Raw genomic sequence first — 27,990 nt, 5'->3', positions numbered from 1 at the left:
TTAACATGTGACCAAATCATTTCACCTCTGGTAGCAGAGATGTATGAGACTATACTCTTCTGTAATGCCAGAAAAGCATAATCCAATTTAGTAGAGGCAAAGAAAGAAAAGGATGGTGATAAATTTCTACATAAATGCCTCATGTTGGCATGAGATCATCTACAATCCTCTTATTTGTCAAATAAAGAGATGGAGATTCAGGGAGTTAGAGTCACTTTCTATCACAAAGCCTGTAGCAGAATCAAGACTCAAGCCCAGGCCTTCAGAACAAAGCTTAGTACGTTATATCACACTTTTCTCCTGGCTTCCATTTCTGAGACTCACCAAAAGCTTCAAGACCAGAGAACATAATTTGCCATCTTATACTTAGAAAACGCCATCAGTTTTTCTGTGAGTATGATTGTATATGGGAATAAAGTGGAATGTGGAAACAATTGGAAGATTTTCCAATATTCAAATGTGATAAAGTCATCATTAACCAATCAAAGCATTCCTTGGATCCTGTCAGTCGATGTTAAGTCTCAGTAATAAATTATATATGCTGGTCATTTTGCTTTGTAGTGGGTGAGTATATCTGATTCTGTGTATTCAGTGGTGTTGTCTTAGTTTTAAAAGATAACTCTGGGATTGCCATCGTGACTTTGTCTTCTTGGTTATGTTCCATCCTCACTCCAGATTTTACAGTAATTAATGCAAAGGAGGCTTTCTTTTCTTTTTTTGGATTGCAAATGTGAGTGTGTTAAAGTTTCTAGGGACAGAAAAGATAAGTGGCTGCTGCTTTGTTTTCTCTTGCTTCCTCCATATATGAAACCATTCTGATAGATCTGCAGGAAGAGATTTAGTCACAGATGGCAGAGGTCAGTGTCTTGTGTATTCAATGTAGTCAATAATAAAGTCAGGACTTATGCTAACTGAATGTTAATAAGGAAGCACAAGGACCTTGGAAAGTCATTATGTCTGGTCATTTGTTTCATAATATTACTCCAACAGGCTCAGGAGGCCAAGGCAGAGAGATTTTTAAACAAGTATTAAGAAAAGGCCAGAAAAATAAGGAAACAATTGAAATGCTACATGAATTATAAGGTTCATGTGATATACTATACCTCGGCAGAAGAAGAATTTTAAATGTAGTTTCTATGTAGCAGAGGGAATAGTATTACTTCTTATTGAAGGAAATTTGGTCTTTATCCAAATCAAAATGTTGTGTCTTTCTTGTCTAAATAGCATGATTCTTTTTACATATAATGGTCTCTGACAGGCACTAATTACGGGTCCTTTGGATGAAGATAGTAACATAAAACTGGCAGTATTTTTCATGGAAGAAGATTTATGCATCACTGCATTTGGGTAAGTAGGTGGGGAGAAGCAAAGACCGGGTGACTAGTACAGACAATGCATGTAAATGTAAACCAGCTTCCGTCTCCCATTCTTTGCATGCTCCTCCTAAACTCATTTCTTCTGAGTATGAAGATTAACACTGTATCTATGTATTCAACCCAGTCTTGGGTTTCATCCCAGCTTCCTTTCTGATCTTTCATTCTTTATGCTCTGTTGGTCACTATGCCCATGAAGCAGAAAAGGAAGCCACGGTGGCCCAAGTTAGACACACACACATAAAAGGAATAAACTTGTCATTGTGTTATGATAAGGCCTCAAAGGGATGCACGATCAGTTTGCACTGTCCCTAAGAAGGATGCATCCTGGTTCCTCAGGGAAGGCAGGAGCACTAAGAGATCTTTTCTCCATACTAATTTATAAGTACCAGGAGATACACACTTCACCAAAGGCCCAGCTAATTAACTAATGTTGAAAGAGAATTGCACTGTTTTAAAGCTTAAAGTCCTTCAGACTTTAAGAGTTCCTTTGTGAATCTTAGAATTCCTATTATGTGGTCTTGTTGGTTTATACATCCAACCATTCATTTGACATTTATAGAACTCAGGTTCCACTCAGAGCCTAGAGCCTGCTTTGGATTCTGTGTCTCCCTCTCTCTCTGTCCCTACCCCACTCACGCTCTGTCTCTCTCTCAAAAATAAATAAACATTAAAAAATATTAAAAAAATAATTCCCCTTATATATATCATTTGGTTATCTGATGATAATGTTGTCTTTTTATTTACTCAATCTTCAAAATAAATTGGTTTTATGAATTCATGGGTTTCAAACATAATTTAAATATATTTGATGGTTTTCAGTCCATTGCAATGCTTATACTTATTGGAGTTTCATCTTTGGCCAATGGGGTCCTCATAAATCTGTTTCTTTTTTTGACATGAGCCAGGTAGTCTTAGATTCCTTGCTATCCATTTGATATGTCAAGATGTTTTAAGGTCATCTTGTACATTTCCTAGTACTGACTTGAATCAGCCATATCTTTAAAAGCTCTGGTTTATTTTAGTGGAGATGATTTTTCAAGACCACAGCCTTCTGCTATATTTATTTTTGTAGACTTTTTATTAGAAATATATAGGATATACACCACATGTATGTATGATATATATTATGTATGCATATGTGTATATATTGCACTATATAAATGATTTATAGTATGAATAATATATGACATGAATTGTATATCTTATTATATAAATATAAAGATATAAAATAAAACTGAAATAAGTTTTCTAGTATATAACCATAAAATGCTTATAAATTTATACCAATATTTCCGATTTATATTCAGGATTATAGTGGTTTTACTTAACTGGAGCTATTTTATATCTTTATATTCTTAATTCCATATGAAGAATCTTAGTTCTCAAGGACATTAGGGTTAATTGAATTAGAAAATTCCCATAATTATTTGTTATCCCTCTTTATACATACATAATAACAATGTACTTCCAGTTCCAAAAAACTAAAAGTAATTAATTATTTTTTGGTTAATAATTAAATATAATAATTATTATTATTTCAATGTGCTTAGTTTTATACTCCCTACATTTTTTAAAAATTGGGTTTTTTTATGTTTATTTATTTTTGAAAGAGAGAAAGACAGAGCGTGAGTGGGGGAGGGGCAGAGAGAGAGGGAGACACAGAATCTGAAGTAGGCTCCTGGCTCTAAGCTGTCAGCACAGAGCCCAGCATGGGGCTCGAACTCGTGAACTGTGAGATCATGACCTGCGCTTAACCAACTGAGCCACCCAGGCACCTCCTTCCAACATTTTTTAATGGTGTACTGAATGTACATTATTAGATCACATAACCATTACATGTTATAATTTTTTTCCTTTTAATCTTCACTAAATCTTAATTTTATAAGTAGCTATATATTTAATACTTGCCATCAGTCTCTAGTCATCTGGCTTGTTTGTAAGCTTGGCCTCTGGTAGATTCTTCAAGAAGCACTCATGAAGCAGCAGGAACTAAATTATGCTTACTGTCTATCCTTTGCTTTTTGAAGCTCTGTTTTCCTGAACATAGACTCTTTGCTTCCTATTTTATTTTCCTTAAGTATTTTAAATTAGTTACATTGACTTTTGGCATACAGTGTTTTTGAAAAATTTGATGATATCTAATTTGAAAAATTTGATTTGAAAAATTTGATGATATCTTATTACTAAGTCCTCTTTAGTCTAGTTTCCAAAAGAATTCTTTTACTTTAAATTCCTGTGTGTGTGTGTGTGTGTGTGTGTGTGTGTGTTTTAATTAGAATATGCATCTCTTGTTTTTGGTCATTCTGGGTTTGTATTTTCAGGTATATGGTATGAATTTTCAATATGTAATTTCAAGTCTCTTTTATTTCAGTAATTTGTCCTTGAATTATAGTCTCTAGAATTTGTTTTAGTACTTATTAACATTGGTTTTCTTCTTTAACTATTCTTATTATCTATATATGGGGTCCTCTTAGTCTTTAATATGTTTTCTTTCCCAAATCATTTTCATCTGTTTTTGATTTTTAAATTTTTTCTTTTTTTATCTTCCAGTTTCTCATAATTTATCATTTGTGGTGCTTGTTTATTTTTGTTTTCTTTTAATTTAGTCTTACTTCCTAAAATCATTTTCTTCATTTTTAATTATTTCTTGAGTGTTATGATCTCAATTCTAAGTCATTATACATTTGACTCCTGTTGCTCTTTCAAATTGCATGATTTTCTTAGTGCCTTTAGCTTATTTTGAAATGTTTTGTTTCAGTTTTGATCTGTTTTTGAGTGAGTCTTTTGGCATGCTTTTGTTGTCTGTAGCTGTGCTCCCCAACATAGTACCTACTAGCCTCATGTGGCTATTTAAAGTTGAGTTAATTAAAATGTAATAAAATTAAACATTTGTTTCATTGAGCTCACTAGTCAAGAGCCACATGTGTTTAATAGTTACTGTATTGGAAGCACAAATATGGAGCAATTTTATCATGGGAGAAAGTTTTATTGGACAGCCCTGGACTACAGAGATGTTATTCTGCTCCTCATTATTTTTTCTGTTATAGTCACTGTCTAAGATGTAGACTTTCAAACCTTTTTGCTACTCAGTTTTAAATGCATTTGACTTTTCAGAAATATTAGAAGGATGGATAGACCGCTTATGCTATAATGCCCTTCTTCATCTCTTGTTACAGTCTTTGTTTTAAAATCTAGTTTGTCTGATATAAGTATGGCTACTCCAACTTTCTTTTTCCATCCATTAGCATTAGATGGAGATTTGGTTTAGACAGCTTTCCTAAGTTCACAGAAGTCCCTCTTCTTTTTACTGTTTGCTTATTTTCATGTAGTGCTAAAAACGCATGATTTTAAAAGCAATCCTAGCTTGATCTCTGAGATTTCTTGACAATTTTCCCGGGATCCACTTTTATCTGGACCATTTCCTTTCTTTGTGTCTATTGTCCTCATCCTTCTTTATTTTGATTCCACTCTCAGCAGTTTCTCCTCATTAGGAGACCCTGTCCTGGAAGGGATCCCTGGCTGGCCAGTTTCATGTGTGCACAGCAGCTGAACTGCTCCGGCCCTTTTCGGTTGTTCTTTAAGGTACTTTTACAGATGTGCTATTAGGTTGAGCAAAACCATGTTGGTGTCAGTCATGACTCTCAAGTTGGCCTTCCATGATTTTCAATAATACCACTTGACTCTTTTGAGGTTCTCCTGTTCTCAAGACCACAGACCTCTTTTTTTTTTTCCTACTTCCTGCAGGAATGGCAGTGGGCAGAATTTGTGGCTGTTGGTTGTTTGTCCCCACTTATATTTTGGATTCATATCACCTCATTTTGTTGTAAATGTAGTCCTAAGTTTTAAATTTTTTTTTAAACGTTTGGTTTTTTTTGAGAGACAGAGAGAGACAAAGCGTGAGCAGGGGAGGGGCAGAGAGAGAGGGAGACACAGAATCTGAAGCAGGCTCCAGGCTCTGAGCCGTCAGCACAGAGCCCAATGCTGGCTCTAACTCACTGACTAGGAGATCATGACCTGAGCTGAAGTCGGAGGCTTAACCAACTGAGCCACCCACGTGCCCCCCCACCCGCCGCTAAGTTTTTAATTTGGCTCTCTTGTTGCTCTATTTTAATGGGTGAATTGAGCATATTCTAAGTCTTGGCTACTACTGCCATTACCACCTCTGGCCACCCACTCACCATCAATTCCTTTGAAGAATAAATTATTTGAAAATCATTGTAAACTTCTCTGCTAAAAAAACTAGCTCTTCACGACTGTCTTGCTTTAGTTTGAGCCAAGTATATGGGCTTCAATCAGGTTTTGGCTTGAAGTAAAAAGTTGTTAGTAGACCATGCAGGTCATCCAGCAGTTCTCCAGCCAGTTTCTTCCGGGTGTGACCCACAATGGTTGGCTTTGTATTTCATTTGGAAATACATCTTAAAATGTTTTCCAGACTACATGCTATGTGTCTACTGTAGACAGGTAACACGTATTGCTTAACTAGTTGGCTTCTGAGTTCTTTCATTTCTTTCTTATTGTTCAGAACTTTAAGACAAACTTGAGATTTATTTAAGCTGAAGTTTGGCTTTAATGCAAATTCAAGATTATGTATATAATGTATAATGTATATCCCACCTCATATAACATAGCTATTAACTTTGTAAAATTCAAAGTTGAAAGCATCTTCATGGATCCTCTAATGTAGAGTTTCTCACTAGGCACGATTGACATTTTGTGCTGGATAATTCATTGTTGTGGGGGCTATTCTGCACACTGTAGGATGTCTAGGAGCATCCCTGGCCTCTACCCACTAGATGTCAGTAGCACCCCCCAGTTGTTAAACCAAAAATACCTCAGAGAGAGGGAGGATTGGGATTGGGGTGGAGATCACCTCCTTTGAGAATGACGGGTGTCATAATTCTCTCATTCTACGGTTGAAGAGCAGGCAGAGAGAGGAGCAGTCATTTATATAAGGTCACATGACTATGTCAAAACTGTTTTCTAGACTCTCCCAGAGGACATCATCACAAAACATAATTATGCCTAATTATGGTCAATCTCTGAAATGGAGTATTTAAAAGATTTTGAAAAAAAAACAAATAAAAGATTTTGGAAATCATGATAAAAACTTTTTTGGACCCAAATATTATTTTGATCACCTCTATTGCAAATATTTATTGTAAGAAGAAAAAGCATTCAATGTTGGCTCTTGAGATGAAAACTAAAACTTTCCAGGCATGTCTTTGGACTTTGGAGAAATTTGGAAAATAGTTTGGATCATAGGATCCTTTGGATTGTTGACTTTTAGTAAAAGGATTATTTTGGGATTGCTTCTGTTTTGGAATTTTCCTTAACAGAGTTTTTCAGGAAGAAGAAAAAAAGTTTGTGTCACCAACATCTTTTTAACTGGTGGAAAGAAAGCCTAAATCCAATCTGGTAATGCCTTTATCACCATCTTCTGGAGACTTTTGAGAATATATTGTTCCAAATTTTGTACTGTCTTTGAGAAATTTGAGACAAATGAGAAAGAGAGAGAATGAGAGAAATGAAATCATCATGAATGTTAGGATGTTCATCATAGGTTTATTATTAAACATTTCTCCATGGTAGCATTGATGACTCCTTTCTGGTGTTTTATCAAGTATTGTTGTTTTCCTTCTCATATATTTCTCAAAACTAAGTTTTAGATATACTAGAAGAAGAATGTAGAGAAGACTATCATAAAATTTGCTGCAGTTAAGCTGGACTATAATTTTATATATATTTGTTACAGGTTATAGAATGGTATAGATGCACAAAAATATGGGTTTGGTTTTGTTTTGTTCACATTCAACAAAATTTCTCTGTAATGCTTCCTCAGATGTCAGTCAATGGGATTTTCTCATAGGTAAGTTCCATTGAAGAAACCTTTTCATTACTTCTCCCCTCATGGAAATCCAGTATAAATGTTCCTCATTTTGCATTTCAGCTAGTGGTAAATTATGTTTGAATAATTTGGAGGGAAAGGAAGTGAAATAGAGAAGCAAATAACATGTTTTCAGCCTATAAACGTATATATACCATTTCCTATAGCCCTTAAAGCAACTCTGGGAGTAGGTATTTTTATCACCATTTTCCAGATCAGAAATATTCAGTCGTATAAATGAAATATATAAAATATCCTATAAGTGAAGCTGTTATGTTTGCTTTACAGTTGACAAAGCACTTCAAAGATATTGAATGTATATCTGAAATGTCTAGTAACTGATTTGGTAGCCTTTTATTAATATTTACGCATAAATTATCTGTAGGTTTAAAGCTTTTCAAATTTATATCATCCAATGAAGCTCCATAAGAGAGAGGACCTTACAGTCTAGCTTACTTGTAAACAATGCATGGTATGTAATAGATGCTTGCAAAATATTTGTTGAATGAATGAATGAATTTGTAAAGAGAGTATAATAACGTTCACCTCAAAGAATTATAAAAACTGAATGAGATAATAAAGCAAATCACTAGACCCCGTGCAGAAACCCCATGAGGGCTCATTCCTTCTTTTCATTGTGACGTCTTTCCTGATATGTGCTGCTCGCGTATCCATCCTTGACACTCACTGGTCACTGGCATTTACTTTGAGGTGAAATCTTCACCAGCTATTCTTGCTAGGCCTGGATCAGGTCACTTCAGCCTGGGTATGGAAGTATCCATTGAAAAATGAGTGGCTTCTGAGCCAACTCCAGTTCTAAAGCCTTCTATATGAAATTAAGCTAGCAAGTATGATTCTAAGTATAGGGCACAAAGCACGAGACATTTGCTTGAGATGTTCAAGAGGCATTGAAAGGAACATTTTGGAGGAGAAAAAAAGGAGGATATGAACATTGGAGAACTATTTGCCTGTTGGTGTGGTTATTCTTCATTAATATTCATAGAACCTGCATCACTGCTTTGGGGCTGAGAGACTAGGTCTTTCCAAATGTTCATTGCAAATACTGTGTTCAGGTGCTCTCCTAGAACTCCCATTGAGTTATAAAAACTAATTTTATTTCATTGAATGTGTCGTGCAGCTCTATCCTGATGAATATATGACAGAGAGGGAAACAGAACAATTTTCTGCACTTTCCTTTTTTATCTTTAATTTCAAACCTAGTTCCCCTATGCATCTAGGAGACAGAAGAAGCTATGATTTTTAATATGTACAGTTATGTGCATTTTAACAAACTTTAAACTTCAGAGATTCACTGTGCCTCCCTGCTCTGCAGAGCGCTCACTGCTGCATGCATATTAATGAAGATGGAGAACAGGGAGAGAGAACGCTCCCGTATGGCAATTATGTCTGGGAAAGAGAACTTAGATTTCATCAAGTTTACTGATAATCCTGTATCTTCATATGGAAATGTGACTCATTTTTCTGAGATGCTTGCCTGCCATATATGTTTCAGAATATGTTTCAGAGTATTAAAAAAAAGAGGGTATATATTCTTCCCTGACACCCCCCTGCTTGCAATGGAAACTAATTTAACATAAAACTCTTAATACCGATGAGCCTGAGGGGATGGATTAATGAGGGTTAATTTTGTATGGCAAAGAAAAGTAGAAAGAGCAGAATTTCTGCATCTTCATTTCCTGAAAGAAAAGTTATCAGGGCTTTTTGGCAAATCATAATGTTTTTGCTTGGAAGGGATAATTTTTTGAAGAAATGTTTTGGGAATCGGGAAATACTAATCACACGTTACTACAGTTAGTACAGCCAAAGATTGATTATTTTTAACAAAACTTGAATTTCGCCTATACTTCACATAACCTACCTGCAGGGTGCCTAACATTTACCTGCTTCACTTCTGTAAAACCTCCGTGTCCTCCCAGCCTCCACACGCACATGAAAAGCAACAATGAAACACACAGAGTTAAACCCAGGGGCTGTTTGTCTCTCATACTCAGAAACAAGTTTGTCAAGAGGGATCTCCAGCTGTCCTTCAATGCCTTTGTCCTTCCCCATGTCTGTTTTCTCTATAAGCTTTTGAGCTTCTCCAGGGAAGGAACATACTTATTCATGTTTGTGTCTCCACAAACACCTGGCATGTTACATGGCTCATCCTTGGTGACCAGTAAATAATTGTTAAACTGAATTACTGGATTCTGCTTTGTCGTCCAATATGCTGGCGATGTCATCTGGGAATACTGGTAAGCAGCCTGTTGATGCTCTCATCTTAGTTTTTAATGATGCAAAGACCCTTCCATGGAATTTAATCTTTCATGGAGTAGAAGGTTGGGAATGAATGAGCTCTAGGGTTCCTTACAGCTTCCAGAGACTTTGTATCATTATTGTTAAAGTGGGTTTTAGACTCAGACAGACCTAGGTATGAATCCTGATTTTGTTGCCTGGCTGTAGTGTTGCCTTGGGAAAGTAACTTAACTTTCAGCGCCTAAATTGGCGGTGCTCCATAAATGTATGTTGAATGAATCAATGGTTTCTAAACCTCACTTTATCATCTTTAAATGGGAAAATAATATATATCTAGCAGTGTTGTTAAATACCCTACTTGGCAAACTCAGAAAGTAGAAAATTAATTTGCTGTCTACGGACATACCCTTGGATATTCACCTATCATTTTTTACTGCCCTTTCTACATACTTGTAACCTTTTGAATCATATATATATATATATACACACACATATATATATATATATATAATTTCAGGGGAGGGTAGCATTTGATATTATTTTATATTAGTATGATTCCCTGTTTCTACAAAACATTGTTTGCTTTTACCTTCATAGCCACCACCTGAGATTATTAAGGCTATCATCCACATTTCGCAGACCAGAAACCTGAGTCCCAGATAGAATTTGATTGACCAAGAGTTACAGCAGTAACCAAAGTATGACTAGAATCTAGATCTCCTGACTTAGAATCTGGTAGGCTTTACTGTCCCGTTGCCTTCTCAGTGATCAGGACTTCTAAAATGAACCAAAACATTTATTTATCTCTGTGTCCTGTTCTTTTCAATGAAACACAAAGGAAAGGAGACTGGAAGCTTAGCTTAATGAGTGGCTTTTATGCTGGTACACTTAAGTTATTTTTTTGATCTCTCCAGTTTGTTTGTGGGTGAAATGGAGAAAGAGCCCATTAAGCCTGACAGCTGTGTTTGTGTCGGTAGCTGTTGATATGCAGACAGGGCTGCAGGGAGACCCTGAGCTGGTCTCCTGGTCACTAAGTACATTAGGTCCTAAGAACGCCACACCTTCCCTTGCGAGTGTTTGAGGATTTGTTGGAGTTTAGAAGATACACAGAAGTCGTACTCAATTTAGGATTCTTAAACCTTAAAACTTACCCCGCCCTTCCCTATATTAGATAGAAGTTCATGCCTGATAGACTCAAGTAAGCTGATTAGCTATGGTGGGGCTGGGGAAGATAGAGTGGCAGAAACTAATGATTGTTTCAAGAAGTAGAATAGAATATTGGTTAAGTGTGGTTTCTGGAGATAATTGAGAGCTACTATGTGCAGTGTACTGAGGATATAGCAGTGGGAAAAACATCCCTACTCTCATGGAGCTTACATTTTAGGGGGAAGGGGAAAATAAAATAAATAAGTAAATGATATAGTATATTAGAAGGTTATTTGTGCTGTGGACAAAAATCAGTCAGGGAAAGGGACAAGGATACTATTAATCCCTCTTCTTTGGCCCATGGTCGGTGTTCATGATTCAACTTCCCAATGTGTCAACTTCTAATTCTTAGACTGTCCTGGTTCTCCTTTTCCAATGCTTTCTTCCTTTTTTTCCAGGCAAGAACAGTTCTTGAAGTTTGCATCGGTGTGGACAGAGTACATAGCCATCAACATGGCATGGATTTGAGAGTGAATAAAAAAAAAGAAACCAAAAGAGAAGATAATCATTTAGCGGTAAGTAGGCATTTAAAGCCTACATTAAAATTAAGCTTTCTTTCTTTTTTGGCTCACTTTTTCCTGCATTTTGTATGTCTTTAATATTGAATTCAGTTATGCCTTACTCACCAAACTTGGTGAGGCAGGCATTAAGGAGTATATGGAGAAAAGACTCAGTCCTAACCATAGAAAGCCTCACTGCCCAGTGGAGTGACATTTATATTTTCCACATACATTCTTTCTGTTTTCAGAAGGGATTTGGGCATCTGTCATTAAAATGGAGTAAACACAATGCAAACACTTGAAAGAAAGCCAGGACTAAGGAATGGAGGAGGCTGAACGACATTACAGTGACAAGGGTCAAACACGCCAGAAGCTTTGGAGCTTTCCAGCACTCAGGGTCAAAGGGAGGGCACCTACCAACTTATAGAGAAGAGGGTTTTCTTTCATCTAATTTCTTTAAAAAAAATTTTTTTAATGTTTACTTTTGAGAGAGAGAGAGAGAGAGAACAAGTGCGGTTAAGTGGGGGAGGGACAGAGAGACAGAATCTGAAGCAGGCTCCACACTGTCAGCAAAAAGCCTGATGTGGGGTTTGAACCCACACTCAATCGACTAAGCCACTCAGGCGCCCCCCCCCCCCTTTTTTCTAATTTCATAAAGAAATTCTTCATGTTGGACAGTTAATAAGGAACAGGAAATAGTATAACGGACAAATCCTCATTAATGGTTTTAGAACAAGTGCAGAATTTTGTCAGTGTTGGGTGTGACCAGGAATGTTCCTCCACCTCCTTTGATCCTCTTAGGTTTCTGAAGGAGAGGTCAAAGGATAGGGCCTTGGAAACCTGGTTGGAACCCTGAGGAGCTACAAGGTGTCCTTTGAGAAGGCAGGTAAAAGCTTGGGGCCTTCAAAGAGCAGGAGAGAGATTTTCTCAGACATTCCCTGAGCTTACCATCTAGTGTTGGCCTTCCATGTCAATGACTTGCAGACATTTTTGACCATGTTCCCAAGTTAGAAATATATTTTACATCGCTGTCCAACAGAGACACATATACACAACCCCCTGAAGGAGAAGTCTCCCCAAATTTCAAAAATAATATTTCTCGGGATGCCTGCGTGGCCTAGTTGTTTAAGTGCCCAGCTCTGGTTTTGGTTCAGGTTATGATCTCATAGCTGTGAAATCCCCACATTGGATTCTGGGCTGACCACGGAGCCTGCTTAAGATTCTCTCTCTCACTCTCCCTTTGTCTCTCCCCTCCTGATCTTGTGGTCGCACGCTCTCTCTCTCTTTCTCTAAAAAAACAAAACAAACAAAAAACATTTTTCATGTGATGAGTAAGGCCCTCTGAGTTTTCAAAAATTCTATCCAAAGACACCTGGGTGGCTCAGTCGGTTAAGTGTCCGACTTCAGTTCAGGTCATGATCTCATGTGAGTGCGTGCCCCACATCAGGCTCTGTGCTGACAGCTGTGAGCCTGGAGCCTGCTTTGGATTCTGTGTCTCTGGCTCTCTCTTTTCCCCTCCCCCACTTGCACTCTGTCTCTCTCTCAAAAATAAACACTAAAAAAATTTTTAATAAAAAATAATTCTATCTAATTCTTAAAAAATTATAAGAATTCTATCCAGTTCTATTTTTTGATTGCTACTTATACCAAATACAAAATTTAATTTCATGTTCCACTAATGGAACCAATAGTGTAGTTTAAAAACCAATGCTTTATTTTTTTTAAGTTTATTTATTTTGAGAGAGAGAGTGCACATGCATGCAAGTGGCATAGGGGCAGAGACAGAGGGAGAGAGAGAGAGAGAGAGAGAGAGAGAGAATCCCAAGCAGGCTCTGCACTGTCAGAGTGAAGCCTGACTTGGGGCTCGAATCCACAAACTGTGAGATCATGATCTGAGCCGAAATCAAGGGTTGGACCCTTAACTGCCTGAGCCACCCAGGTGCCCCTAAAAACCTATACTTTAAATAAATTGTTCTCAAGCAGGGAAACTTGTCAAACTTCACATGCATGTCTATCTCTAGATGATCTGATGTGTGTAAGGGGCATAATCTCCCTAAATTATGAGGGGGCTAAAGTGCCCCCTCACCATCCTCTAGCCAATCCAAAATGACAGATGTGAGGAAAAGGAAACAAAAGGTAGAGAAAGGGAAGGATTTTTTCTTAAGGCTTAAAGCAGAGCTGCTGTCCTCTGTCCCAAGGTGGGGGGGTGGGGGGGTTCCACCTAACCAAAGGAAGTTTTGGGTTCCAATTAAGACATAAGCTACTGGACTACTACAACTTCCAGGAGACCAGCCAAATACATTTGTGCACTGAATAGAGTGAATCCAAGGAGATCCCACCTTCACCAAAGCCAAGGCTTTTAATCCTTACATATGTATAAAGGAAGGGCTTCTGTGGTCCCAGTGCCAAAGATCCCGATGCAATAACATACATGTGTCCTTCAGGTAATAGGCTCAATCAAAACTGGACCCTGACCCCCATCTGCATTGGATGTATGGTGACCCTCTAGGCTCCAAGTTTTCTTGGGTGTTAACATCCCAGGGTGCTTGTATCAGCATGACCAGGAATTTTGCACCAGAATCTTGGAAGCATAGAAATACACAGGATCCAACTGCAGAGTGGCAGTCTGTCTGGGTGTGAGCCTTCACTCCCACATTCAGAGCTCAAATAGGTGGGGTAGTACCTATCATACTTGATACTCAGAGAGAATCATTGTTTAATAATCTTCCTCTATGACAGAAGTATTTTCAGCAATTATGAAATGAAACAAAAAATAATAAGAGCCAGAAAAGAAATATGTATGTTGACATCTTCAAAATTGAAGTTGGTATATATAGTCCTGCCAATAAAAAAAAACATTAAAAACTTAAAGAATGAAATGAATATTATAGTCGAAAAGGAAAAAAACCTGTAGATTAATTGTGTTAACATGTTTTTTTGAAAAAAGAAAAACTTATTTGTTATAGTGGTAAGCAATAGTATTACAGTTTCTGCATGTTTTCAAGCCACCTTCTGCAAAATTGCCAGTGACCTTGTTAAAATAGATCTTTGCAGATGCAAAGATGCATCATATATATAATGGAATATTACTCAGCAGTCAAAAAGAATGAAATCTTGCCATTTGCAATAACATGGATGGAACAAGAATGTATTATGCTAAGCAAAATAAGTCAGTCAGGAAAAGATAAATATGATTTCACTCATATGTGGAATTTAAGAAACGAAATGGATGAACATAGGGGAAGGGAAGGAAAAATAAGATAAAAACAGAGAGGGGGGCACACCATAAGAGACTCTTAAATACAGGGAGCAAACTGAGGATTGCTTGAGGGGTATTGGGTGGAGGGGGATGGGCTAAATGGGTGGTGGGCATTAAGGAGGGCACTTGTTAGGATGAGCACTGGGTGTTATATGTAGGTGACAAATCACTAAATTCTACTCCTGAAACCATTATTACACTACATGTTAACTAACTTGGATTTAAATAAAATAAAAAAAATAGATCTTTACATATTCATGTTCAGTATAGTCAGATACATTAAATCATCTTTGATCAGAGTTCAATGAACATTTTTATTCATTTGAAATTTCAAATATTTTTTCCTATGAAGTAATGAATATTTAAAATAGTTAGGAAAAGGTTTAAAAATGAGAATATATTTATCAGAAATTCCTCAATAATCCGATTTTATAAAAAGTTTCAGGAATTTCAGTACTGTCCATTTTTTGTTCCTTCAGGATCAATTTTAGAAGAGTAAAAAAAAACTCACTAAAATATCTTCAGGAAACAATTTATCATAAATTTCTGTTATATATACTTTAAAAACTTCTGAGGTTTTTTTCATCTTCTGCAAAAATCAGAAATTGGCTGAATGATAGAGAACATTGACATGATGTAATCCATTGCTTTAGAATGAACTACATAATTGAACTATCTCCAGTTCTATTTCCTCGGTTTACAAACATGGTGCTATTATTATTTAGAATCTACTGGGTTTTTTAAAAAAAAATATTTATTTTTGGGAAAGTGCAAGCAGTGGAGGGACAGAGAGAGGGGGACAGAGCAGGCTCAAGCAGGCTCTGAGCTGACAGGCTGACAGCAGCAAGCCTGACAAAGGACTCGAACTCATGAACCAGGAGATCATGACCTGAGCTGAAGTCGGACGCTCAACTGACTGAGCCACTCAGGGGCTCCTAGAATCTACCGTTTAAGGACAGCCATATGTAATACCACAGGAATAGAGACACAAATTATAGCCAAAACAAGCAAGCCTGAATGGATTGTATCATTGGAGTTCTCTGAATTAACTTCCGGGTAGAATATAAACTATCAAAGGATAAGAAATACAAATGTAGTGATTTGAAATTTATACGTATTATTAAAACTCAACCCTCTCCATAGCAATTGTTTTAAGCTCAGAGCAACAGAACTGTTTTCCAAGAAGAGCATTTATTGTTGACTAGGGTGGACCACTGGCACCTCCCACCCCTGATACACCACTGGGAGCATGTCCATAGTTGAAGCACTGACTGATCTGAGCTGTGCTATGATAAATTTCATCTCCGAAGGGCATTCTGCTACAAAGGTAACAAAAATCTGAACACTCTGTCCTCGATAACATTCTTGGTCCTAAAGTGACCCATCATTAACACTTGTTTTCTTTGAGGTGGGATGGGTGTGGAGGGCAAACTTGTGCTGCCCCTACAGACCAATCCTTTTGGATCAGAGGCAGTGTGTTTAGAAGCAAAAAGAAAGGACTGCATCCCAGCCTCGGATTCCCAGGTCTGTCTCTGGTTTGTGCTACAAATGTGGGCAAGTTACTGAGTCTCTCTCTGCAGTGTATTCTCATCTGTAAAGTAGGAGTAATAACAGTACCTGCCTCAGAGATTTTGTGATGATTAAATGAGATGGTGCATGCAAAGTGCCTTAAACAGCACATGGTGCATGGAACACACTCTTTTGTATAATGGTCATTAAGGGCATGATAGAAATGTGCAAATCAATAAAGGCAATTCTTTCATGGGTTTCAGCAAATGCCATAAAAAACTTATTTCTTAGACCGATCTAAATCTAGTTTAAGTAAAAGCTGGATTTATCCCATTTGTGGTATTTTTAAAAAGTGCTATGCCATCTATACATCATTCTAAATTTACACACACAGGAGACTGGATTAGGTCTGAATTCATATGACAGGTACGTTCAATCGCATAGTAGCTCAAATTCCCAAGAAGATCCATGGAAGCAACTCAATTATAAGGAATGACTTGAGTCTGAGGGAAGCCGGACCTCTGTAAGGGCTCGAATTACCCTTTGCCACCACCCAAGTGGAGGCCCTTATCAGATTTGCACGATGAAAAATATTTGATTTCCCTGAACTTGCTGCCTCACAATTCATCCTGATGACTAGTATTCCAATTATTTTCATCCTCTCATACTTCTGTTCAAGAACCTCTCACAATGAAGTTAACCAGTAGGGTCAACAGATTGAAACTTTGTTTCAAAGGGGTTCCCTGGGCTTTAGTTTCTTAATTCTAGCTCAGCTTTTAACAGCTTCCAGAATCTAGCTTCACTACCACTGTACCGTACTTCTCTTTACTTATCCATTAAGACAGTACCCTTACTGTACCTGCTCATTCTTTCTCCAAAGCCTTTCCTTTTCTTTACCTCTAGTACCTTTTCTCCTTAGTACAGGGGAATATTTCTCTAAGTCTCTCAGCCTAAGATGAAGAAAACTGAGACTCAGAAAGTGGAATCACTTGCTTAGGTTGTCATGTTTAGCTTGCTCCATGGCAGAGCTGATCGCAGAATTCTGATTTCTAATCTAGGGCTTTTATTCTGAGGAACTGTTGCAATTAAGTTTCAGAATGCAGATGTAGCTAATTTTCCTTCCTTCACAGGTTTTTCTATACCTGAGACCTGCTTTGTACTTACCTCCCAATAGACAAGAGCCTTAAAAACTCTTGGAAGTAAGTTTCAATGAGAGTCAAGTGTGTGTGTGTGTGTTTGTGTGTGTGTGTGTGTGTGTGTGTGTCTGTGCGCGTGCGTGCGTATGCGCGAACGTGTCTTCTTGGGAAGTCAGGGTGGAGAATAAAGCCAAGAGAAATATTTAATTGACAGAGGTAATTTTGTTTTGAATGAGTATTTGAGAATATAGCATTTCAGTAAGTCGTTCCCTTTTAACCTGGGTTCTTCAGTCCGCACACTTGCATACCACATCAATATCCCTTTTGTCACTTTTGGCCAGTGGCCCCATGGTTTGGAATGGTCATTTTATCACTGCTGACTGCCATTTTGAAGGGACAGGGCTTTGTCGTCTCTCTTACCTGTTTTCACTGAATAGAGGCAAGGATTGGAAGCCGATGTGTTCTCACTTCTATTAAAAGTATGCTTCCCTTCCACACTCAGATATCACCTCACGCCAGTCAGAGTGGCCAAAATGAACAAATCAGGAGACTATAGATGCTGGAGAGGATGTGGAGAAATGGGAACCCTCTTGCACTGTTGGTGGGAATGCAAATTGATGCAGCCGCTCTGGAAAACAGTGTGGAGGTTCCTCAGAAAATTGAAAATAGACCTACCCTATGACCCAGCAATAGCACTGCTAGGAATTTACCCAAGGGATACAGGAGTACTGATGCATAGGGGCACTTGTACCCCAATGTGTATAGCAGCACTTTCAACAATACCCAAATTATGGAAAGACCCTAAATGTCCATCAACTGATGAATGGATAAAGAAATTGTGGTTTATATACACAATGGAATACTACATGGCAATGAGAAAGAATGAAATATGGCCTTTTGTAGCAACGTGGATGGAACTGGAGAGTGTGATGCTAAGTGAAATAAGCCATACAGAGAAAGACAGACACCGTATGTTTTCACTCTTATGTGGATCCTGAGAAACTTAACAGAAACCCATGGGGGAGGGGAAGGAAAAAAAAAAAAAAAAGAGGTTAGAGTGGGAGAGAGCCTAAGCATAAGAGACTGTTAAAAACTGAGAACAAACTGAGGGTTGATGGGGGGTGGGAGGGAGGGGAGGGTGGGTGATGGGTATTGAGGAGGGCACCTTTTGGGATGAGCACTGGGTGTTGTATGGAAACCAATTTGCCAATAAATTTCATATATTGAAAAAAAAAATAAAGTAAAAAGTCCTAACAAAAAAAAAAGTATGCTTCCCTCATTTCACAGTAATAGGCAATAAAATGTAAATAAACATACTTCAGTGGAATTTTGCCAGGCATAGTATTTAGGTATAGTGCATATAAGGATGTAGTTATTTTTAACTAACTCCTATCAACTGACATAATTGAGTCTAATGGACTTATCTGAATACTTAATATTGTTTAATTTTGTAATTCAATATCACCTAATTTCATAATTTAATTTTTAATATTAAAAATGAATATTAGTGTTTATGACTATTTAGACAATGAGAATATTTTAAGAGGCATACATATAAGGAGAGATTCTTCAGGAAACTTGCATAAAATAAATCCTATTTTTATGAAAACTGTGAAGAAACTGGGGAATTAAAATATGCTTAAGACTTTGTGCATCTATATTTACTTCATAGATTAGACAAATGCATAAATAATAATTGAAGAAAAAGTTCAAAGTATAGCTGGTTTATGTCACTGCTGGGCTCCAAGCCTAGAATTTTTTTTTTTTTTTTTTTTTAAATTTTTTTTTTTCAACGTTTTTTATTTATTTTTGGGACAGAGAGAGACAGAGCATGAACGGGGGAGGGGCAGAGAGAGAGGGAGACACAGAATCGGAAACAGGCTCCAGGCTCCGAGCCATCAGCCCAGAGCCTGACGCGGGGCTCGAACTCACGGACCGCGAGATCGTGACCTGGCTGAAGTCGGACGCTTAACCGACTGCGCCACCCAGGCGCCCCAAGCCTAGAATTTTTAAAGATAAAAGTTTGGTCAATGATTTGACTCGTATGAGTTTGGCAAAATGTAGAAAAAATTGAGATGATATGGATATATATTGTCTTTGCCTCCCACACATTTATTTTCCTCCAGCCATCATAGTGATCACTGGATTCAGTTTAATTCTAGACACATTTAGAGTACCTACTAGGTACCATATTCTGTGCCATGTGCTCTGGATGATTCAAAATCAAATAGGATGCATTTAAAATTGGTAGCAAGATAGGCCCAATACAACTGAACCTAAATGTAGTACAACTAAATGTAGTGCTATGAATGGAGTAAGAAAGTCTCTCTTGACGGAGAAAAGCTTCACAGAGAAGTGGATTTTGCTGGTGGTAAAACAGGGGAAGGTCATTCTAGGCAGAGGGAGCAGAGTGAGCCAAAGTACACCTTGGGCAGCTTAGAGTGTGTGGATGGGAAAGAGAAGAAGATGGAAGGTAAGGGCAGGGCAGGTTACTAAAGGCCTTATCTGCATGTCAGAGGGTGTAGACTCTTCTCCATGAGCAATGGAGGAGCCACAATGATGATGATAATAACAGAAGAGTGTTGAGTACAGAGAAGGTATGGATGCCTGACAGCCCTGAGTCTCCTGAGGAAGCAAATGGTAGGATTTCTGCTGAGCCTGAGCACTTGGCATTGAGGCTGGGATACTGTGGACAGTGTAGTTAAATGTTGAATATTTGCTGTAGGGGATGGGAAAGGAAGCCAACCAGTCATGAGCAAGAGGATTGGCAAGTAACATTCAGCTAAAGACAAAAAATCACAAAGTTGTCATATAGCTAATTAACACGGTTATACAAACAGCGGCAACATTCAACAGTCAAGGTGAAGTCAGTTGGGTTGATATTATTGATAACTGATCATTTCACAGACACATGTTGTTTGATGTCTCCACAGTCCCTCAAATGCCGTAGTCACTCATCGTTCATCAAGATCTATGATGAAGGCCAAAAATGTGCTGGTGTGTCCTGAGGGGTGGGGGTGGAAATATTTTACCAAGAAGAGACATTACGCCTTTTTGACAAGAGACAAATGTTTCATTCAAATGCTGCATTTCGCATATTGGAAACCATAATGAATTCTTGTGCACCTCTCTGCCTAGTTCACAATGTCAAGCCCAGGCATTGAAACACCTCAGGCTTTCCTCACAAAATTAAATTTAATGTTACACCCTCCAGTAGAATGGTGCATAAATCAAGCATTTGATTTGCATGGACTATAGCAAGCAGCTCTCTTCTGGATAAATATAAACCCAACTCTGAATATTATGTCAGGGACAGGAACAAAGCAATCTAGGACTTCCAATAAAAGTCTGGTACCAAGTGTAATTCATGCTGGTATTACACTGCTCTGTGTCAAGCCTGTTATTAAAACTCTTGTTTTAACCTCCTTTTTTCATTTCAAAGGAAAATGTTTTTCTTGACCTTCCTGTATTCAGAAAACCAGTGCACAGTCAAACCAGTACTATTTATAAACTGGTGTCTACTCGTGACAATCATGGGCATGTTTCTTTTTTTTTTTTTTTCCTCCATCTACACCGACCCAGCATAGAGTACAGCAAGGGTTACATGTGAGTAATCAGGTGGAAAGAAACAAAACAAAGGGCATGGAATAAAATACAACATGGGAGATTAGGTTACATGGATATTCACTAATGTTCTACCTCTGGCCATAGTCCCAAAAGGATGCTAAGAACAGTTTCCGAGCAGATAAGTCTTAAAAGTGATGGAATAGCCAAAGTTAATACACATTCGGAAGCAGAACATGCATCCAATTCAGGAAGAGTGAGCCTAAATATGCATCATTTGGTCTCATTTCTGGCCTCCAGCATATGCTGAGTTGTACATTTTCCTTACTTGTATTTTCCTCATCACAGGGTACCTGAACTATCTTTACTAAAAGTAAAATTCCTGTGATCTGAAATTGAGGGAGGCCCTAAGATTAGAAGCATTTTTACAAATGCAAAATGAGTCCACTGTAAGTCCCCAAAGAACATAAATAGATCACAGACTCACACTTATTCTACTCTACATCAAGGCCTGTCATGTTTATTCTGGAATGCTATAGAGGTATTACAAACAGAGCTTGCTCCTAAAGCCAAGTGCATTTCCAAGAAGGCACAGCTGTCTGGAACACATAACCAGGTGAAGATGTGAGCCTGAGGGCTGAACTGATGATTTGGTGTCTGCAGTGTAATTTCTCCCAGCTGTCCACAAACATCTGTTAGAATTTGGAATGCTTCAAGATCTGAATAGGTGAAAGCAGGTGTCTGAAAAAATAAATTTATGATTGTTTAAGGATAGTAAATTAGGATTCATCCACTTATTTGTGAATGGAATACATCAATAAATATTTATTAAATGGATACAATACGCCAGTCTCTGTGATAGGTACTATGAGGGGAAGTAAACATGAATTAGATTCTACTTTCAAGGAATTTATGTAAATGTTAAAAAAGGCATATGAGATATGCAGAACTATTGTACAAGGTAAAAGTGTCATAAGATATATAGATACAGTTCTACGTGGCATGAGAAGGATACATTGTTTTTAACTGGAGGAAATTAGGGAAAGCAGAGCAGTAGAACTTGGCCATGCAAAATAAATAGGGGCAGGAAAGGGAAATCCCATGTGGGGGGTGGTGGGGTGGGCACGGTCAAACACTTGGAAAGGGGAAATTCCACCAAGAGACCATGAGTAATGAATAGTGACTGATTCCATGTTACTGAACAAGTGAATGAATGAAGACAAGTAGAGGCATATAAGATTGGAAAGGTAGATGGGCTGGGGGATGGTCACTGAACCCTGGACTAAGCAGTTTAGACTTTTAAAATTAAGCAATATGGAGCCATTAAAGATTTTTGAGCAAGGAAATGACATGATCTAATCTATGCTTTAGGAAGATTAATGTGATCATAGCATGTAAAGTTGATTAAAGAGCAGAAAGGCTGGTATTAAGGAAACCAGTTGGCCCTGGAGAGAAGTAATGAAGACCTAAACCAGGACAGTAGCAGTGGGAATAGACTAGAAAGGACAGGGTATTATACAAGTAGAATCCACAAGACTTGGCAGATTGGTGAGCAAGAAGCGAAGGTTGATAGCGTTCAGTACAGGGTACCCCAGAACATGACACTTTACCATACTGAGTATTTCAGCTGAGAGAGTTTGACAAAATGCAGAAGCAGGAAGGTAACTGTGACCTCTCCCTTCTTCACCTTTCCAATGAAACAGACCAATGTGAGAGGTGCCCTTCCTATACCTGAACCCTTATTTCTGAAGACATAGGACCGCCAAGAAGAACAAACAGGCCTTGCTAAATTTCCCCTATTACTACCATTACCTCATACTTCTTAACGTATCATATTTATTCTTCCACTTTTCATCAAACTCAGCACAGAATACTCAGGTTTGTCTTTTGGGGTTATTATTATTACTATTATTATTATTTTGTGAAGTCTCCCATGCCATATAAAATTTATGTTAAATTCATTGATATGCTTTTCTCCTGTTAATCTGTCTTTGTCAAGTGCACTTTTTACACCCATCCAGGGACCCGACAAGGGTCGAGGGAAACTTGCTGAGGTTTTGAACAGAAAAATCATAGGTATTCACAATAAAAACTCAAAAACTTGACATTATTTTTATCTTAAAAAGATCGATGCTTTTGTAAAACAGAATGTAATATAGTTGCTTCATATCTTTTACCTGAGCTCAGAATGTAATTTGAAATCACCTGCCATTGTAGGCTACCCATCACAGAGTAATTTGGGTAAAGTTGAGTGGCTTCTTCTGAATTGAGGGAAAGAAGAGAAATAAAATGTTTCTAAATGGTTGCTGTGGTTATAAAATCAGCATAAAAGTTTTTGGCATTTCTCATTCTGATTAGTCCACTAATATTTTTAGAAATCATCACAGAGAGTCAGAGTTTAGCATGTCCCAAATAGAGAAAATGGATAATTTCAGGTACATTGACCTCGTTGATCATGATTTAAGGATTATTGGAAAAGAGCAGCATCTAGTCCAATCCAAGTTTATTTTGAAAGTACAGTCAGTCCACTTCATGGATAAGGTGTTTTCTAATTGACTGAAACACCAAGCAGGCTGATCTCTAAGCCAGCCTGTCAATACTCATACAGAGAAAACCTGTGCTTCTCCCCCACCCCCCACACCAACTCTCAGGCCAAGTGATTAACTGTGCATCGGTCATTTAACGTAATAAATGTGAAGTCGGAGAGATTGAGTGTTGCCACAGGACTCCTGCTGCGGAAATAAATGCCCTCCCACCTTGGCGTGCTTAGAGCAGACACAAAGAATTTGCTTTGAAAGTGTTAAGGAGCAACAAGCTCCCTTTCAGTTTAGAAAGTCTTATGTAGTGAATCCTACCTGTCAGCCAACGTGGAATGTGCTGCTTATGATCGCTGCCTTCTGAATTTGAAATAAGTCTGTTTTAATGGGAAACACAAAGTGAAACTTTAGTGTCATTAGGATGTCGTTTTCTAACATTTGACTCAGACCAGCCTTAAAGAGTGTTACTTCTCGTCTGGGAGAAGCATGGGAACTGGAAACAGTGGCTGTGGAAGGAAAGAGGACTCCATTTTGAACATTTCTTCTCTGCTCTTAGAAGTCTGGTGCAGTTGGTAGTCTGCTCATCGCTAAACAGGTGCAACAGAGGCCCTTGTTCTCTCTTAAGTTTCCTCAACCTATTGAGGAACTGGCCTATTTTAATTTGTCTGCCAAGTTTCTGATTTGGTAAATTTATGAAACCAATAAAATAGCTAGTATAATCTGGTGGTTAATTCTAGTTAATGCCTCTGCCTGGAGTATTTGATCCAGGTTATTGCTACTGTAAAAGAGACACGGTTTCATATAAAAGGAAGCAGCAACTGTTTGATCAAATTGGGTGATATCATTTGGGGCAGGGCATTTTCAAATCAGTGTCCTCACATCTTCACTTGCCAGCTCCAGAAATTTGCCTCTGACCCGCAATAAATAGTTGTGGTTCTCAAGCTATTTAAGCCTGATTAAGGTATTTGTTATGCATTTGACAGTACACAATAGTGCACGATGTCAATTCTCAGTTGTCATCATCATGATTAAAAAGGGTAGAAGACAGTGACCTCTATGTGAGATGAGTTGTATTAAATAATAAGGATGCCATGAACCTCTAATCCAATCAGAGTTTAGCCAAAGTGAATAAAAGCCCTAGCAAGATCTCCAAACAAAAAAGTTGCTAAGCAAATGATGCTAGATTTTCTTGTTGACAAAAAGTACTTTCTGTGGTTCAGCCACCCCATATTTTCAGTTGTTAGGGGATGTTGTTATGAATACAAATGACAAGAATGCAATTTACTTCAGAGAAGCACCCCACATGACCTCCTTGTTCAAGGTTGGCTTATTGGAAGTTTTTTAATTTGAAAAATAATTTAAGTTGAGGGAGGCAGTGCAGTCAAAATCCCAGCAAAGAGAAGATTTTAGCATGAGATGAAATGCCTAAACTGTAGTGCCAGTGGGTTAAAGGATCTCTCTCTCTCTCTCTCTCTTTTTTTTTGAACAGGCCTGACAAGTGTTCATTGGGTCAGTCCTAAGAAGGAGCCAAAAGATAGCAATTAAAGCCACTCTTATGTGGATCCTGAGAAACTTAACAGAAGACTATGGGGGAGGGGAAGGGGAAAAAAAAGAGAGGGAGGGAGGCAAACCATAAGAGACTCTTAAAAACTGAGAATAAACTGAGGGTTGATGGGGGGTGGGAGGGAGAGAAGGGTGGGTGATGGGCACTGAGGAGGGCACCTGTTGGGATCAGTACTGGGTGTTGTATGGAAACCAATTTGACAATAAATTTCATATTTTTAAAAAAAGCTTAAAAAAATAATAAAGCCGGGTTCTCAGGAGAGAGTGTCACTGTGACGTCAGACATCCCATCTAGCCCACTTATTCACAGAATTGTCTGAGAAACTCCCTTTGCTGAAGCCCATGTTTTAACAGTGATGAGTCGAATGAGCAACAAGAAGGACAACTGAAGTTAAAAGATCAATTGCAGCTTTTATTAAGAATCTACCATGTCCCAGGCTCTATGTTAGACCCTTTGCATGAATGATCTCCTTTACTGCTGACGTCAACAACTGAGGTCGATGTTATTACTACCTCTGTATTACGAAAGAGGAAAAGGGTTGAGTAATATGCATTGGCTGATATGTGGTGGATTTGGCCACCAAACTCCAGCAGTCTTTCATTCTTGTTTTCCCAACTGTTAATGCTTTAACCCCTCCTTAAATACAAATCATGTAGACAGATATAAAAAAATTGAAGCTTGTCTTTTAATCACGGGAGATACTGGTTTTTGTTTGCTTTACTTAAGAGATTCCTAAAGCTAATCTGTTTATAAAATGATCATTACCTATTCATTTAAAAAGTATTTATTAAGCATCTGCTGTGTGCCTGGCATGGTTGATGTTAAGCAGATAAAGGATAAGATATGGACACTGACTTTAGAAAATCCTCCGTCTACTGGGTTAACTTGAACTAAGATACAACTATATTCATATATCTATCTTTTGGGTATAATCATGGTCTTCAAGGTCAACATAATGACAATGCCCAACGTTTTTATGGAGTTTGGTCACAATACAATGTCTTGAAAACGTTATTTCATCTGTGTTTTACAATCCCCTATGAGGTGGACAGGGTCAATTTTTCACCCCTCCGTTGTGGTTGAGGGAGCTGATATTCACAAGGTAGAATCCCCCTCGCTCAGGTATCCTGGATCCAGCTCTCCTTAATGAGCTCCACCCCGTGACCAAGACATCTGCAGAGGCCTCTCCCGTTTTGTTTTTGATGCGGCATGTGAAGAGAGGTATGAATTTCAGTTTACATAAGTAATAGTCTTTGCCTTAAAGACCTTTTATTATATTTATTTCTTCCAGACAGACCTGATAGAAGTCCGTCAGTCTGTCTCTGAACCGTGTTTAGCCCCACTAGCAGGCCCATTTCCACTCACGATTCTGGCTGCCTCCTGAACTGCTGTGTGAGCAAATGAGATAAGTACGAAATATTCCTACGCCACTGGCTCCATGCTCTCCTCATATTCAATCACGAAGACTAATGAATCAGAGATGATTGCGGTGGTAAAAATCCAAATGCAGATTTTTGCTGTCCTTACTAATGAGAGAAAAATATAGTAGACCATTGGCCTAAAGGCTCCAGATGCGATTCCTTTGTAACTTAGAGTGCATTAAAAAAGCTTCAGTCAGCAAGATAAGTTAATTTTTTTATGACCTTTATAAACTCTTTTAGCCTGTATCTCAGGAGCTTCTCTTAAAGATTAAATTTTTAAAAATCCTTTTAGCTCAGGCCGACACAGTCTTTTTTGTTTCAAAGGCTACATCCAAAATCTATAAAGAAACTCTGTTCGTGACAATTATTGTCAAAGTAATGATTAGGTAACATGTCATTTTTAGTTTTTACTGTTCTTGTCTCTATGATGGTAATCCAATAGAGCTCACTTCTTAATGTAAAAGTTGCGTAAAGGATGCATCATTCCCAGTTGACTTTGCCTACATTTGCAAATTCTTGAAAAAGCAAATTGAATTGTCACTGGCAGCATCTCTTTCACACAATGACCATCGGGTTAAGTGGGAATGTGAGGCACTGATATCAAGATTTCATTAAAAGAAAAAAAAAACTCTTCAAACGGGTATTAATGTATCTTTGGGTCCACGGGCTTCAGTAGACTCTATGGTACAATTACCCAAAGGTGAGGGGTGTCATTTTACAGGAGAAGAATGTTGGAGGAATGTGAGGGCTCTTCATTAATGACATCACAGATTTAATTGTTTGCATGAAATACATAGTTTCTTCTAAATTTTTTGGTTGTAGGGTATCAGCTTCTTTTAAACACTATTTGTAACTGGCTTGATTGGTGACTACAAGAGTCATCATCACAGGCATCTGTCACTACTTCTATTATATCCAACCTGCTGACCCAGAAAATCTGTGGTTGACACAATTGATTTCTCTGTAAGATTCATTCAGCATCTATTTTATTTTTGACATCCACCTACAAGGTCCTGCAAAAACTCAGCTCCTGCAGCTCTGGGTCAGAGAAATATAGTCCTTTATACAAGGTGTGTATCCTCAGCTGAGGGGCTGGAACAAAGCATGAGTGTGACTTAGAGTGATTCACTGAAATAATTGGATTTATTAAAATACGTATGAGTTTTGGAGACTGGGCCATTGAGGACATGGTGCCAACTTCGCGAGATTTTTGCCTTTGGAAATAACAGCAACAACAGCAGCAAATAAATGAGAATAATGATAATGATAATGATAATAATAGGAAAGGCTCAAGTTACAGGACTTGCTTTGCACTGTCAAACTCTTAACCTCTGCATCATGTTGCTTTCTTGCCTTCCCTCTTGGAATCTCTTCTGCTAGATCCCAGAAAGTGTCTTGGTTGCAAACCAACATGTACAAAATGCATGTTTTAAATAGGTGCTTGACAGTTATCTATTACTTCTCATCTATTATCTTTGTGCTACCTAATTATATAGAAAGGTTACATGATTTTTTTTCAAAGCATATAGATAATTAAGTGTCAGACTCAGAATTCAACCTCAATTGTTTATCTTGTAAATAAATCGACATCTTCCTCTGTGCTCTAAAATCTAATGATCTGGCTTGATCATGCATCATCCTATGAATTTTACTGAGAAATGAGCAATGGGAAGGAACGTGGAGGTCTGTATAAGATTGCAGTAGTAGTCTTTGCTTAGTGAATTCACATATCTAAGCAGATTAAATTATTTCCCTTTTTATCTTGTTTGATGAGACTT

At 38.0% G+C, this 27,990-nt stretch overlaps 1 long non-coding RNA gene across 1 annotated transcript; it reads left to right on the top strand.

Moving 5' to 3' along the window:
- Positions 1 to 9,409: 9,409 nt before the first annotated feature.
- Positions 9,410 to 24,761, top strand: LOC109275277 (uncharacterized). Its single transcript, XR_002084039.1, has 3 exons — positions 9,410 to 9,515; positions 11,121 to 11,237; positions 24,717 to 24,761. It is a non-coding gene; the product is annotated as an uncharacterized LOC109275277 (long non-coding RNA).
- The last annotated feature ends 3,229 nt before the right edge of the window (positions 24,762 to 27,990 follow it).

This window comes from Panthera pardus, unplaced genomic scaffold (genome assembly GCF_024362965.1).
Source record: "Panthera pardus isolate Hobbes unplaced genomic scaffold, ASM2436296v1 HiC_scaffold_13, whole genome shotgun sequence".
NCBI classification, from domain to species: Eukaryota; Metazoa; Chordata; class Mammalia; order Carnivora; family Felidae; genus Panthera; species Panthera pardus.
The sequence above is the reverse complement of the archived record's forward strand: the minus strand, read 5'-3'. Positions and strand labels throughout refer to the sequence as shown.